Source organism: Neodiprion pinetum, chromosome 1 (genome assembly GCF_021155775.2).
Source record: "Neodiprion pinetum isolate iyNeoPine1 chromosome 1, iyNeoPine1.2, whole genome shotgun sequence".
Taxonomy (NCBI): domain Eukaryota; kingdom Metazoa; phylum Arthropoda; class Insecta; order Hymenoptera; family Diprionidae; genus Neodiprion; species Neodiprion pinetum.
Genome location: NC_060232.1, coordinates 25,998,598 through 26,013,624, shown reverse-complemented (window position 1 = coordinate 26,013,624; position 15,027 = coordinate 25,998,598).

Genomic DNA, 15,027 nt, shown 5'->3' with positions numbered 1-15,027 from the left:
ATTATTTTACCCGTCGATGTGTGCTCGCACTGAGAAAAATTTCATTTCTTGTAGTAGGTAGAAAAATTCAGTAAAACGGGTATCGTTAAAAAAAACTGTTTGAATATTGTTGGAATTACGAAAAACGAGGTACGCGTAATCATTTTGGTTATTGCAACGCATAATCGGTTTGTGAGGTTTACTCTACTTTTTTAGCTAAACAAGTCATTTACGTCAATTTATTGTTGCACAAGCATTAAATTTTCGCAACAATTACAAGAAAATATAGCAACAGAGATCGTAATGAGAAAGAATAGAGTAACGGATACCAGACTTTCCGGTAACAGCTAGAACACTAATTTTCATTTTCTACCTAGAACTACATTTTTCGATTATGGTAAAAAATGAAAACATTTGAGAACTGAGCGGTAACTGGAACTAAAAATTTCTCTCGGTGCACGGAATAAGAATATCAGGTGAATATGGAACGACGAGTCTTCTCAAAAACAGTAGGAACATTTTTTAGTCACGACTAGAATTTAGGACAGTTGACGGAAAATATCTCGTCCAAAGAGGAATTCTAACGTTTTTATTGAAATATATGCAGAATAGTGATAAATCTAACCATAATTGTTTCCGTTCAATTACACTTAATCGGCGAAATTTTTTGCAAGCAGATGTACCGTTTTAAATTTTTACAGTACACGTATAGGTAAATAGATGCATAACTATTTGGCACGTAACACGCTGGGAAATCCTTGCATCAACATCGACGGTAAATACAAACAGACATAGACGACCTTTTTGGGCAAACACAGAGAGGCGTTAACTAACTGAGCCACCACGCCGCCTCGGCTGACTTTCAAATTAAGGACCCGAATTAAGGTGATCACCCCGTGAGGCTTGCCCCCCACACTCAGGGTTCGTCTGAGGGCGTTTATTGGCACGCGGCGCGATGCGATGCGTTTCCGTCACGAGGAGCCACGGTCTTCGGAATTATTTTTTGCGGACGTCGGTGTCGGAGGATCGTTGCCACTGCTTTGAACCTCCTTCCCGCAGCCGTCAACCTCTCTGATTCTACCTTCCAGGATCAAACTCTAGTTAGCCGAGGAATGGGCTTCGGCCACCCTGAGAGGTTGTTAGCTCTCTTTTGTTGGTCGGCGGTCAAGAAACAGTCGAAGCACGATTTTTCAAAAATTGAACAATGCTCGCCGATAGCCGGGACCAATCGGACAAACGATTGGCTCTTGTGGACCGGACCTGAAGTAAAAGGTGTCGGTTACTATTCCGTGTATTAGCCACGCGTCGCTCTACGATCTGCCGCTTCGGGACGAAGCGAAAAGTTGAGAAGATCGGTAGAAGCAGAAATGGGAAACAATGCGAAACACAAAATCGAAACCGTTCGGTCGTTGTTGGAAAATTCGAACGAACTCCTGAGCCCTTCGAGCGAAACTGCATTTCGAAAAAACTCGAAATAAGCAGATTTTTTTATGCATACGCGTTCCGTTCGAAGTAACTAATTCATTTTCGATCTTAGCAGTGATTCCTGGCAATATTTGGCAATGAAGTTCGTCCGGCAACTGGGAAACTTTTAACGCAAGTTCCAAATTGCGTGTAACGTTATAGTTCCAAAGATCAAAGGTACGCTTCGTCGGAAATCGTTTCTTTGCGTGGCATGAATTTTCAATAACTATATCAGTGACGAAGATAAATGAACCTCGAATACGCCGCTAAATGTCTTGAAATATATTATCCTTCGCACTTTGAACATTGTTAGGAAATTTTGCTACATACAGTCGATGAAGGTCGTTGTATTGACGGCGAAATGACTGCGAGGATTTTTTTTCCAAGAATTGATACAACGTGGGAAATTGATCTTTCCTGCTTTGTCCTCAAAAGCTCGACGAATACCGCAAGCCAAATACCGAACAACCATCGTTACTTCAACGGTCTCGGATTACGTATCGGTTTGAAGAACGAAAAAAATCGACTCGATCATCGTCGACGAAAACGAAACTTTAAAATGTGGTCCATACATATAGAAGGGAGGAAAATATGAAGAATAGGACGAGTTTTCTTGTTACATCACTGCATTTTCTCGCGCGAGGTATCGAGGTTATCTTTTTTCCATTGAAAACTTTTCAAATATATATTACAAGAAAGGCGTTACTTTCTCGGCCCTTGCGCATCACACCCAGCCGGGTACAGGTATCGGGTATGTGAAACGATTTGTCACTATCTTTCAAAAAATCTATCTTAAAAAAAGATTTTATTGAGCGTCAACATTTCCGTTCGATTGAGCATCGATTCGCTTACGTGTTATATTATACACACGTATATACGTATCCACGATAGAATCCTTCCGCGCCCTGACTGGATCTCGGCGAGCTACCAGGTGGAACAGACTCCGTAATTGAATTCCGTTTAGACACAGTTTCAGGCATCTCTGGCTCACCCCTGAAAAGTTTCAAGCGACTTCTACGCGAGCGATCCTTTCGATAGTTCTCCCGTGGACCGAGAGTCTCCCTTTCCTATACCTTGTACATACTCGCATCGTGAAACGGTAGCCGACTCCCGGAGAAATGCTCCCGAGGGAGAGAGGCCATAGGTAAATCGATTCCCAATTTGTTACACCGGCTAACCAGCTTACACGCGCTTCGCGTCATTGTTTTGATTACAAAATTCAATTATTCATAGCCACCATGTTTTTATCCAACGGCGGTCACTCGGGTTAGACGTGTCTACGGACACTAAGGTAGGCACGCACTGTACATGATCCCTTGATACGCACGAACGGCATTGTCGACAGCCCGATCTTAAGCGCGTTATACGTGTAGGTACCTACATGCCAAGATTAGAATTAGTGTGCTTTTTTTCTCTTTCGTTCTTTCCCTTCTCCTTCTTCTCCTTTTGCTTCATCTCTTTCGGTCTAGTCAACGACAAGGTTTTTATCAATGAACTCTTCGCGACTGTTCCTAGACTCGAGTAGGATACACGGACGTTCAGGGCGTACTAGAAAACTTTGAATCGTTGCCGAGGTCTGTAACATACTGAATTAATTAGAAACCATGAGCTCGACTGTGAAACTTCGGGTTCAGCGGAAAATTGACCCGCCTTCAGTAACGTCAAGTACTTCAAACAACCCGTTTTATTATACCGTCGAGTTCAGTGGATAAAAATTGACGATCCTTGGTAATGGAGCTGCAGTTCGTTCGATGGAAGAAAAGGAGAAATGGCGACGGTACAATTACCTAGAAATATTTTATCCGGAGTAATTTCCCTCCGGCATCCCTTGGGTCTACTTCTGCGGAGCGGTAAACTTGCGCGGGATATACGGAAAGAAGAAAAGCTAATCGATTTCGCCGAGTAAAACGAAGCGGCTTAACGTCTGTACATTATACATGAACGAAAAGCGAGAGCGCGTTTAAGTTGAACAGGAATACAAAGCCAATCAGCCTCTCTATTCTACGTAAAATCGCATGTAGGTGAATATTTGTACATATGGGTGTGAAAGCCCGCTGCGAACACAGGAACGTTTCCATTTCGAACCCCTGTTATAGCTTCATTCGAATTCCAGTGTGTATTTATTTAGCAGGTAGGGCATGGCAATTCTCCAGACATCCTTATACCACGTGAAATCTCGATTGCGGTGAATCGATTTCAAATAATGGATTTGACAGAGACTTTTGTGCCTCGGTGCGGCGCGCCCTTTCCTCCCGGTATACAGGGACTCTATAAAATTTCGACACGCTTCTCTATTGTACTCGTTAGTTTCTGTTATTTGTAACGGAGCTGCAGAGATCCTCGATCCAGCTGGAACGACCGGGGACCAGGGTCTCTATTTACGGGCCTTGTTGGTGGGGCTAATCGATTTGCGATAACAAAAATCCCAACACGCCTGCAGCCAAGACCTCGTCGACATCCATTCATTTGCATCCGAAGACGAGATTTGTGAGAAAAATCGTCGCCGCGTTCGAGATAAACAACTTTGTGAAAAATTTCTGGGATTTCCGGAACGGATGTAGGAACTCGAGACGATCGTTTGCCGAGCGAAGACCGAGATTTTTCGCGTCACCGATCGTCGAAGTGACCGGATCGAAGATACGCGTGTGCGACGGAAGCCGATATCTCGTCGGCTCCAAGGAAACGTTGGTATACCTCGTACGCCACGACGTCGACGACCATCGTGCATGCGTGATGCTTCGCGGCACAAAACAATTGCGGGTTCAAAAACACATCCGCTGGTTACGCAAACGAGTGGTTTGAATTCCTGAATACAGATCGGAATCTCGAGATAACGATGTAATGCTAGACCGGTACGTAATGAAATGAAGGACCACGGTGCTCTAATGGGCCGAATTAAAACCCTGTTAGCGCTGTTAGCAGCAAACATCTGCTGTTTGGCCCGGAGGTTCCTTGCGCCGTACAGCTCGAATCGTTTCGATTTTTTGCTTTTACTGTGTTTTTCCACCTTCTTTTCGAACGCTTTCAAATTTCCATATCGCGTTCGGGTGCAGCACGAACCGGGAAACATACCCACCCGTCAAGTCGATTCACCTCCGTTACACGTAACAACGTCAATGTCGTTTCTGGCGCAACTTTCCTTTGAAAACAACTACTCGTACGAGTGCAGAATTACCGATCAAACATTACAGACATCAGGTAACCACACCGCGCGTTACGAACCACCGCGTCATCGGTCCGATGCTGATCCAGAAACTTCTGCAATAAATGCAACGAGATACACTCACCTCCGTGTTTAAATAAGCCCAACTGCTCGCCCCCACGTTGCAGTTATTAAACCGTCACGCCGGAATGACTTTGCGATGCAGGCACGATGTCAGGTCGTAACACAGGGCTAATATATTAACATGATAATACGGGATGGGTGGTTGTGTCGTCGCGTTACGTCGTCTCGGCTGCACGTACGCCTTGCACCTACCGCACAAGCCGCACACTCGTGTCGTACAAACACTTCGTCTAACAACTCGTTCGTGAAAACCATACGTTAGCGCAGTGAGCGCACAGTTCATTAAATTACGAAGACAAGCTGCACTCGATGGATTTTTTTTATTTTTTCTTTCCTCGATCTTCGTTCGGTAGGGTGCAGTTAGAGAGGGTAGCTTTCGTCCCCTGCATATTACGAAGTCACCCCTGCAGCGCGATGCGTGATTTGTCGGGACAATTAACGCATCTATTCACGTGAAAGATTTATAGCCACGATACGTTCGTGGGTTCCGACACAGTTCGCGGAGCTAGTTTGACGTCGTGACATCTGACCATATCCGTACACGTCTAATCGCAACACGGAATACGAGAATATCTCCAAGCTCTTGTAAGTTTTTCTAATAGGTACGCGTTAGTCTTACCTCGGGCAATAAGAGCCTTGGGATTTAGTAGTTGTAAGTCACCGCTCTATTCGGGGTCCATTAACTTTACATCAGTTTTTGCAGGTCCGGAGGTATATAATCGAGCAGTTTCAACGAAATTCTCTTTTCACGGGGATCCGCGGGAGTCTAGAGTGGGGCCGATGGCTGGGGAAAAGGCAGCCAACGCCACGTATAACTTCCTTTCAGGCCTGCCCGGCTCTTCATGAATTTTCTAGCGTGTGCCGATATCAATTTGCCACACCGTGTCGTCCGCCCAGTTGCCAACAATGAACTCTCGCCCGAAAACTACGATGGAGGGTAGACGAATTTCTCCGTCTACGAGCCTGGTGACACAGTCACCACCCGGAGAATTCGTCACGGACAGGGCGTGCCGGAGGCTGTATACACTCGGCTCAATACACCATGATTTCATATTGTCGAGGTTAGGGGATTCTCTCTAATGGTCACACCGCAGTCGCTTCACCATTATGTCCGCACGCATACCCACTTGAGCCTGTCCCCCTATTATGCCCCAGCCATATACCGACTCTCTGGATGACTTTGTTACTCCCTTAAATCGACGGGAATCACGGCTCCGTCGTAGGTAGGCGTAGCGTCACCATGTACTTGTGGTACGTCGTTGCCTCTACCGATGTCTTCAACGTACGCGTAAAAATAATACCACTCGGCAAAGTTTCACACGTGTCTTCAGCGTGCTGAAAATTGGGAAAGCTGTGCCTGCACGCACAAGTGGTAGAAGTCCCTGTTCTTTACGATCCTTTTGCCGAGTCACTGTATCGTATTGAAATGTATAATCGAGTGACATTTAGCTATGCTAATGGATCATGACATTCCCGAAGCTAACGACAATCGAGGCAACCGTTTCTTTTCCTTTTGAGAATGTTACAGAGTGTACAGTGAATGGAAAATGGACAAGAGTATTCGCATGAACGGGGTGATTGGTGATTGGGGGTTACAAACTTGGTGTGCGACGCGATATCTCTCCAGGAAATAGAACGTCTTGCGAAATGAGTAATCGAGCAAAGAGAAAAGAAGCTTCTTACTCAATAATTCGGTAGCTTTCGATTCGTCGTTACGAGTTATCAAACTGTTTTTTCCAATTTTCACAGCACAAACGGAATATGTTCTGTTGTAATTTAACGAGTGCCGGACGATGTTCAGTATTCTCATCGGTATCGGTCGATTCTCGAGAATCTACGTAAATTCCACTCTTTCCCGCATAATTTTCAGTTAAACGTAACATGAAAGTCAAGCTAACTCGACGACACGAAGGGACCGTTCTTCAATAATGTATGGGTACCCAAGTCCGTAAAGAGTCGAAGAATACGTAACAATGGGCATACGTAAGTGCATCGCATGCGTGTCCGTATAACTGTACGAATCTAATTGAACGTAAGTAACCGTCGTGGGTTAAACTGCATCCGCATAATTCACCCGCCGGGTCAAGACTGTAATACTACAGGTAAAAGGACACAATGAAATGCTTAAAAATGTTGAAAATTTAACCACGCGGCGCGTGGCGTTATTCCGTCCCCTTTCAATGGGATGCTCCAATGACACGTCGCAGGGTAATTCTCGAGGATGCGTTTTTACGCACAGGCCGAAGAGAGTACGACCAAGGTAACGTGTAGTGCCTATACACGAGGCATATGGAGGGCATATCAGAGCACGGAAAATATGACTCGGGTCGTAGCATGGCGCTCGGGGTGCGCGCTATACTTACAACGTAAAAGCGTAATGGGCGAGCGCATGGGGCGGAAGAGGAGGAAGAGGAGGAAAAGGAGAAGGAGGAGGATGAGGAGGAGGAGGAAGAAGCAGGGAAACCCCCACCATCGCGGTGCGGCGGAACATCAAAGGGAACCGACTACTGCCGCGCGAGCCCAAGAACAGGCTATACTATCTCCGGGCCACACACGAATTGCTTTTATATTTTACGCTCCATACCTGTAAAGTGTGATACCTTGATGAGCTAGCGCGCGACTAGGCTATGTTATTGTATGAATGTGCAACGTATGCGGTATGCATGTGCCGCGATATAGATTGATAGATATAGGTAGATGAATCGGTTTTCGTCATATTTACTCGCTGGATCTCCCTCTCTCTCTCTCTCTATGTTCTTAGCCACATGTTTTTTCTTTCTGTTCTTTATATACCGTTTTTAAAATTCGTCTGCAGAAAATTGACAATTCTTCACGGTATCTTGCGCTCTGAGATAAAACACCGATGGAATTTCTTTCTCCGTTTTCATACTTTATCGATGAAATTCATCAGTTATACCTCCATTTCATTATAATTCATCTTTTTTACACTACGTTTACTTTTTCTCTATTATACTATACTTCTGCGGTACAACTGCGATATTGTTTCGGAGTTGAAACGATACCTGTATAAGTATAGTTGATTCTTCAGAAACCCGAAACAAAGGTTGATTATAAAGCACCAATCTGAATGGATTAAACCGGAGGGTTCTTTACTTAGATATTACACTTCGAAATCGTTACTATCTTCCTAGTGATTTCCAATGTTGAAAGTTCACAGCTTGAATTCCACCGATTTTAAAGTGAAACAAAAACAAATGTCGTAACATTCACGTTGGTTCCAGTTTTTTCAAGAAGTAGAAAAAGGACCAACTGTCTAATTATTTACAGCTGAAGCAGGCCAATTATTTGCCGATTCGACGAGCAGATCTTTGAATCGATAGAACGATGAACAAATGGAGTGAATCCAATTCATTTACCGTAACAGAGGAATAACCAGCTAAATCATTCGGAGTCTGCTAAATCCTGATGCGAATAGAAAAATAATAACAACAATAATAATAGTGTTTGCGGTAAAACTGAGAAACCTACCGACATATCATCAATACTGCGATAGGGAAATATTTTGATTTTGAAAGATTTTGAAAATAGTTTTGAAAACATGCAGAGAATCGGTTAATGTCGGTACGACAGATGAGCAAAACGATATAACCGCACCGCAACGGCATCATTCGAATATCATCCGTCATCAAGCATTGGAGCCACGAAGAGAAACCTGCGATATAATTACACGTAACGTTAAAGAAAATATGCTCAGGTTAAAACTAGGGAATACGGGGGGGGGGAGGTTAATAGTTCCCGACGCTCTCCTGACCCTCGTATTTCCCTCTATTTCGTTCTCTCGCCCCCGCGTTCGCACGCTGATGACACGGGCTGCACGACGGCGGAACTGTTTTCAACGTTCTAATGACATTTCTCTATAATCTCGAGTACACATCGCGGCCGCCGTTCATAGCCGCATTACACACAAGCGCAGAGCAGGCGTACAAAACGTTATTATACCCATCCGAAGCGGTGAGAGAAGACCACCTTAGGTATAGACGCGCAAATGCCGAGGTACGTACGTACGAATATACGTAGGTATAATACACAAGAAGAGAAACGTAACCTGCGAGACGAGATGCAATCGGCAAAGTTTTAATTTTTCACGAATTAATTATTACCACCACCATCACCGACGCCGATCCTCGCCATTAGGAGGCATCGCGGAGAGCTCATTTTTCGTCATTATAATGATATTATCATCACGCTTGTGGAATCGAGCTTGCTGGCTGAATGTGCCGCACTCCGCAGACAATTTAACTCGACGTTTCGAATGTACGGGATTTCGTTGATTGCTTTGAGTTAAAATTCACGTGGTCACTGGACTGCTGCTGCATCCGTTGCACACGATTACTGGCTGCAGGGCTGCCGCTACATCGAGTCCACGTTTACGTTTGTATTATTAAATATTTCAATTTAAACGAAGCTCGTCTCCGATCGCATAACGTGCACAGCTGCCTGCAGCGTATATACAGCTAGACGCGATCTCTCCGCGATCCAGCATTTCCGTATTGGAAGTTATTCATTCTAATGCGGGGGCGGGCGGACAAGAGATCGCAGCATTGTAAGACGCTGAGACGTCGTGACGTCGAGGCGTGGAGAGAGTTTCATTTTTGTTCACTCTACTTTACGACTCGCGTCGCGACGTCTCGAAAATTTACAAACTTGCTCATTTTTCGTCTCACAAATGTTAATATACTTGCACTTGTATCGTTTATTTCTCTTTTAATATCATCGCGTAGTTGGATAAAAATTTTGATGAAACTTGATTTTAGCGAGGTAAGAAAAATAATTCATATTAAAGGTTTCAATGTGTATAATTACGGTGTAGATTATTCGGCAATGAGGTTATTAGCAAGTCATGATTTTGGCAGCCGAGAAACCGATGGATCGAGAAATAAGATAAAGAAATAGAAGCGATATTTCTCATTTATGCAGACTTGATTTCATAGTGAATCGTAGTTTGAAAACAGTGGTAACTGGATGAACGTCGCACGGCTGCACGGCCAGGCTGATCAAATCATTGTCAATCGTCGTAATCGGCGGTAGCCGATCTAACCAAGCTTGTTTAAAAAGAAACATTCGTTAAAAATAAACATAAACACCGCGCCGAGCCGACGCACGATCTTTTACCGAGAACGGAAGCCTTTGGCCTACCCGGCGAAAATATTATCACATATTGCTCCCCTCTCACCATGAATTTCTGCATCCGACAAGTTTCATACGTTTATAGATTTTCAGAGCTTTCAATTGAGCCCTTTATCAAAACGATCGATGCGCAAAGAGCCGAAATATTCCGGTTGTAATATTTCAGCATCGTCGGTTCGATAAAAAATTTTCGTCATTTTCAGTCATTTTTTTATGTACTTATACGCCATAGGCCATACAACTATATATATATATATAAGAGCGCGAATCGATCGCTCGGCTCGGTCGGTAATAACGTAACTCGGTAATGCGATGTAAGATTAAATTTTGTAAACAATCCGTCAGCTGCGTGTAGCGACATCCGATACGAATGAACGGACGGAAACATTATCAGAGTCAGTGCTGAAAAGTTTTCCGAACAGGCCGGTTCAGGATAGAATTCGAAGCTGATCGCCGGTATTTCAAGCTATTTTTCCCTTCCTAGCTTGTCTCAGAGGCACGTTGGCGGTGTGGCTCGTGCTGTTTAACGCGATCCAAATCTTTCTGCAATTCTTCTTCCTATCTTCGTACGAGTTCTGTTTTTGCAAAATTACGACCGACGTCGCGTTCCAAAAGGCAGCCTCGAAAAGTGTGCCAAAAATTGATGTGAGTGTTGTGGTAAAGTTTGTCAATAAGAACGAAGCTGTTCCGCTGGAGCTGAATGTGAAACACGTGAAGTGAAGCCGACAGGTGAGTCATGTCATCATGTTGGTCTGAATGTATTGGATTTGGTCGATAAATTGTCGATTCTCTTTCGCACGTATGTGTTGTCATTTGTTACGATTTTCAATGTTTTGTCTTACGGCAACTTTTCGAAAGTACGTTATAACTTGAAAATGAATGTAAATCGGATTCTGCTTCATTACTTGTGTTTTCTATATATTTCTTTATACCCAGGAGAGTGTACATAAATTATTTATTTATTAATATCGATGAGCATCTACATTCTACATCTACATTCTGTGTAATTAGGTTTTCACGAGAAAATTCGTCGCTGAGCTCATCATGCATCGTAGAACAAAAATCAGTCGATAGCACAAATTTGTAAAGTATCAGCAACTTGGTATCTTGTTCGAGAAGTGTCGTTGATGATTTCAAAGCGAGTTGCCTCTTCGACCATTATCGTAGAATCTGTCCATAGATTTGTTTGTAGGTACAACTTTAAGGTGCATCAAAAGTAGTTTTATAATATCGCTTTAGGAATATTTGAACCTTTTACACATTGAGAATTTAAAGTCGAGTCTTTCGGCAAAATTATAGCGATACTAATTTAGCAGAAAAATTTCGTGAGTATTGATTTCCGTGTAATTAAATGTTGGTCACTTTGAAGTAAAACTTCACAAGATTAGAGATAATTCTTACACGTTTACTCTTGATGTTGTGGAACTTTCAACGATCAAGTCTTGAGCTATGTGACGTTTGTTAACTAAATTTTTTATTTCATAGTGCCTGATTCGGAAACGAGATTTACTTGGTGTTCTGATCGATAAACTTTTATCAAAAACTCAATTCGGAGTTGACATAGAGATTCCGTGATAAATGTTCGAATAATTACGGAATCTTGGGTAGCTTGAAACTCTGCAAATAAGCTCGATCGATGAAAATTTCAAGTATATAGCGATGTACGTAGCACTGAGTGCTCAGTGTATCGAACATAGTCAGGTGGATAAATTCTAACTATCAAATTGCGTCTTGCCAATTGTAAATTGATCTTCCGGGTTACAAAGTACATAAAGCTTCGAACAAGAGAAGTCAGTAATATGAATCTCAGCACAAATTTATAAATTTCATGAAAAGAATTGTTTCGATACAATGTAAACAATATTTAAATTTTTTGGACACTGATTACACCGGCACACAAAAAAAATTGAGTAGAATGTGCATTTGACCGGACCTACCTACGGGTACGTATTTTGGTCCGCTGAATCCGAATTCGAGGTCAGTTTGACCCCTACACCCCCAAAATTTCGAGAAAACTTCGAAAAACCGTAAAAATGATGAAAATCGGCAGTTTTAATGATAAAAAAAATTTTTTGGGACTAAACTAATCGTGATTTTCATGTATTTCGATCTGCTGAATATGAATCGAAACTTTATTGAGACCAAGAGCCATTTCAAATGTAAAAAAATCACACAAACCCTCCAAAATTCCGAAAAAATATAGTTTTCATGATAAAAAAACTTTTTCTGGTCCAATTCAGATAAAATTTTATATCTTTTCATGTCTTCAATATTCACCCTCTAAAGCTGGAAAAATTAAGATGCGAATTGAAGACATGAAAAGATATAAAATTTTATCTGAATTGGACCAGAAAAAGTTTTTTTATCATGAAAACTATATTTTTTCGGAATTTTGGAGGGTTTGTGTGATTTTTTTACATTTGAAATGGCTCTTGGTCTCAATAAAGTTTCGATTCATATTCAGCAGATCGAAATACATGAAAATCACGCTTAGTTTAGTTCCAAAAAATTTTTTTTATCATTAAAACTGCCGATTTTCATCATTTTTACGGTTTTTCGAAGTTTTCTCGAAATTTTGGGGGTGTAGGGGTCAAACTGACCTCGAATTCGGATTCAGCGGACCAAAATACGTACCCGTAGGTAGGTCCGGTCAAATGCACATTCTACTCAATTTTTTTTGTGTGCCGGTGTTATTTTAAATTGGTTTCATAAATTGCGGAGCCCTCGACGAGACTAGACGCGGAGCTAGTCTTGCGCAGCCCAAGTTTATGCTAATGTAATCGGGTAAACTTGATTTGATAATCTGTAGCAGCTTTGAATCAACTCTATGCTGCGATGAAACCGTCGTAAAACAACTATGACTGATCCAAAATAATTCTCTGCATTTCGAAGTAATGAATGTCTACCGAAAGTAATTTATACGTAATACTAAAGAACGAGTAACACACAACTTTGGACAAAAAGTAGCGATATCTCTCTAAAAAGCACTTTTGATGCTAAAAAATAAAATAATTTATACACTGATAAAAATCCAAAAAAAAAAAATTAAGTTATTAAGCGCTACTTGGCGGACCTTTTCAGAAAAATAGCTTGAAAAATAAATCAAATTCTATCATTATCGTTTCATATAGTCATCGTACCTTGAAAGAGGTCCGCCAACTTTCACGCACTAATTTAATCTTTTCTGTATAGATTTTCATTATTGTATGAATTACTTTGTTTTTTATTTATACTTAATTATCATTTTTAGTGGAATTTCTTTCACAGCAAGCTGAAAAAGTGATTGGAGTTTTATGCTAATTCCAAGCAATATTTCTTCAACGAAGTATACTTACAGAGCTGAAATAATTACTATTCTCGATTCATCGCGGTCCAAGTCGGAGTAATTAAATTTCGGATAAAGAGGTATGCCAAATCTTAATGGCTCAAACTTAGCAACGATTTATGATTGAACGAGTTGGCTGTTTTGCGGTTACATAAGATTCGATATTTAGCAGTTGATTTTAATGAATTTACCAGACGAATTCCATCATTCCTGTACTTAATTTGGTTCTACATTCGCATCTTACATTCAGATTTGAAAACTTTTATCTCTGAAAGAAACGAAGCAAATTCAAGTCTGGAATATTATACCAAAATGTATCCAAGTATCCGAATGGTAAAAATTACGTAGACTATCACATGTCAAAACGGAGTGAAGAAGTGCCGAGAATCGTAGATTATGTGCGTAATACAGGTCTACAATCAAACCAAGGAAAGCAGTTTCGAAAATTGACTGTTATCAACGCGCATTTGCGATGCCCTTGAAACGCCCTCGAAAAGCGGCAAAGATATACATATTTTATTCTAGCGTGTGATTTGTGCGAACGACGTTACACGAAACGGGGAATCCCGTCCGGTTCGTGCGGCAAGAAAATATGAGAATTTCAAAGTTAGAGGTAAAACTCGTCGAGCCATGCGATCCGAATTCAAGAAGACCGCAATTTAGCCAGGGGGTCAATTTCCCCGTATACGTATATACGGAGTGTACAGCTATTATCTGCATTCGTAGAGATTGATAGAAAACTATCCGGATTCTATTTGCAGTTGAGAATATTATTATTGAGCCTCGTCACGAACGTACGGAATAGAAGCAGCCGCCAAGCCGGATTGATCGCTCACACCGCGTTACTTCTCTCCTCCTTCTGTTTCTGATCATTTTTTACCGAGGATATAATAAGCAAAGCGGTTCTCCAGCGGCGGTCCGATTGGTCCAACATCCATCGACACATCCGCCTATGAGACGTGATCTTCCCGACGTAACACGGAGCCCAATTGGTGAGTCCAATTAACCCGGAGACCACGTTCATCGCTCCGTTGCGCGGATCGATCAGCCGGGGAATGACACGTCGTATCATCGGGTCCGTACATCCTGGAGTGGACCACAAACTGCCGTGACGATCAAAATGGTCGTCGCCCCCGTTCTCTCTCTCTCTTTCTTTGCAAGAGGGCAGCGTAATTGGTATGCACGCGGTAGCGTTGGGCGAACCCATTAATACAGTAGGGTAACCGAGCTTTCAAACGGCAAACAAGTCGAGGTCGTCCCCTGACGCAATCTCGACAAGATCTCCTCGTTCTGCATGCTAATCGGAAGACCCTCGGGCGAAATGGCACATCCCCTGTCTAAACTATCACCGCACCCAACGCTCTTACAGTGCCCATGATGTACTCGGCTTGATACTTGAATCTAGTCTTGGAAATAGAAATCTTATCATATTTCTGGCTCGAGTCCATATAGTTGAGAAAATATGTTGAAGGTTAGTTACATGTCTGACTATTTATGGATTGTCTTTGGCAATTTATGTCGTCACGTTGTAGCATTTAACACTCGCACTTTCGGATAATTTACTCAGCAAATTCGTGCAAAATATCCTAATTACGGCTACTGTATCACTTTGAACATAGAGGGATGTAGATCGAATCCAATGGCTTTTCAGAGGCTTCTCAACTTCGTCATTTAGTATAGCGATGGCCGAATCTCAAAGCAAACCAAACATTTTACCAGCTCCTTACTGTACCCAGATCATTTTTCGTCGCATTGTGGATACTCGACTCATCGATAAAGATAAAACGTCAGATTATTACGTCTTGTGTCTCTTCAGGCTCGTCAA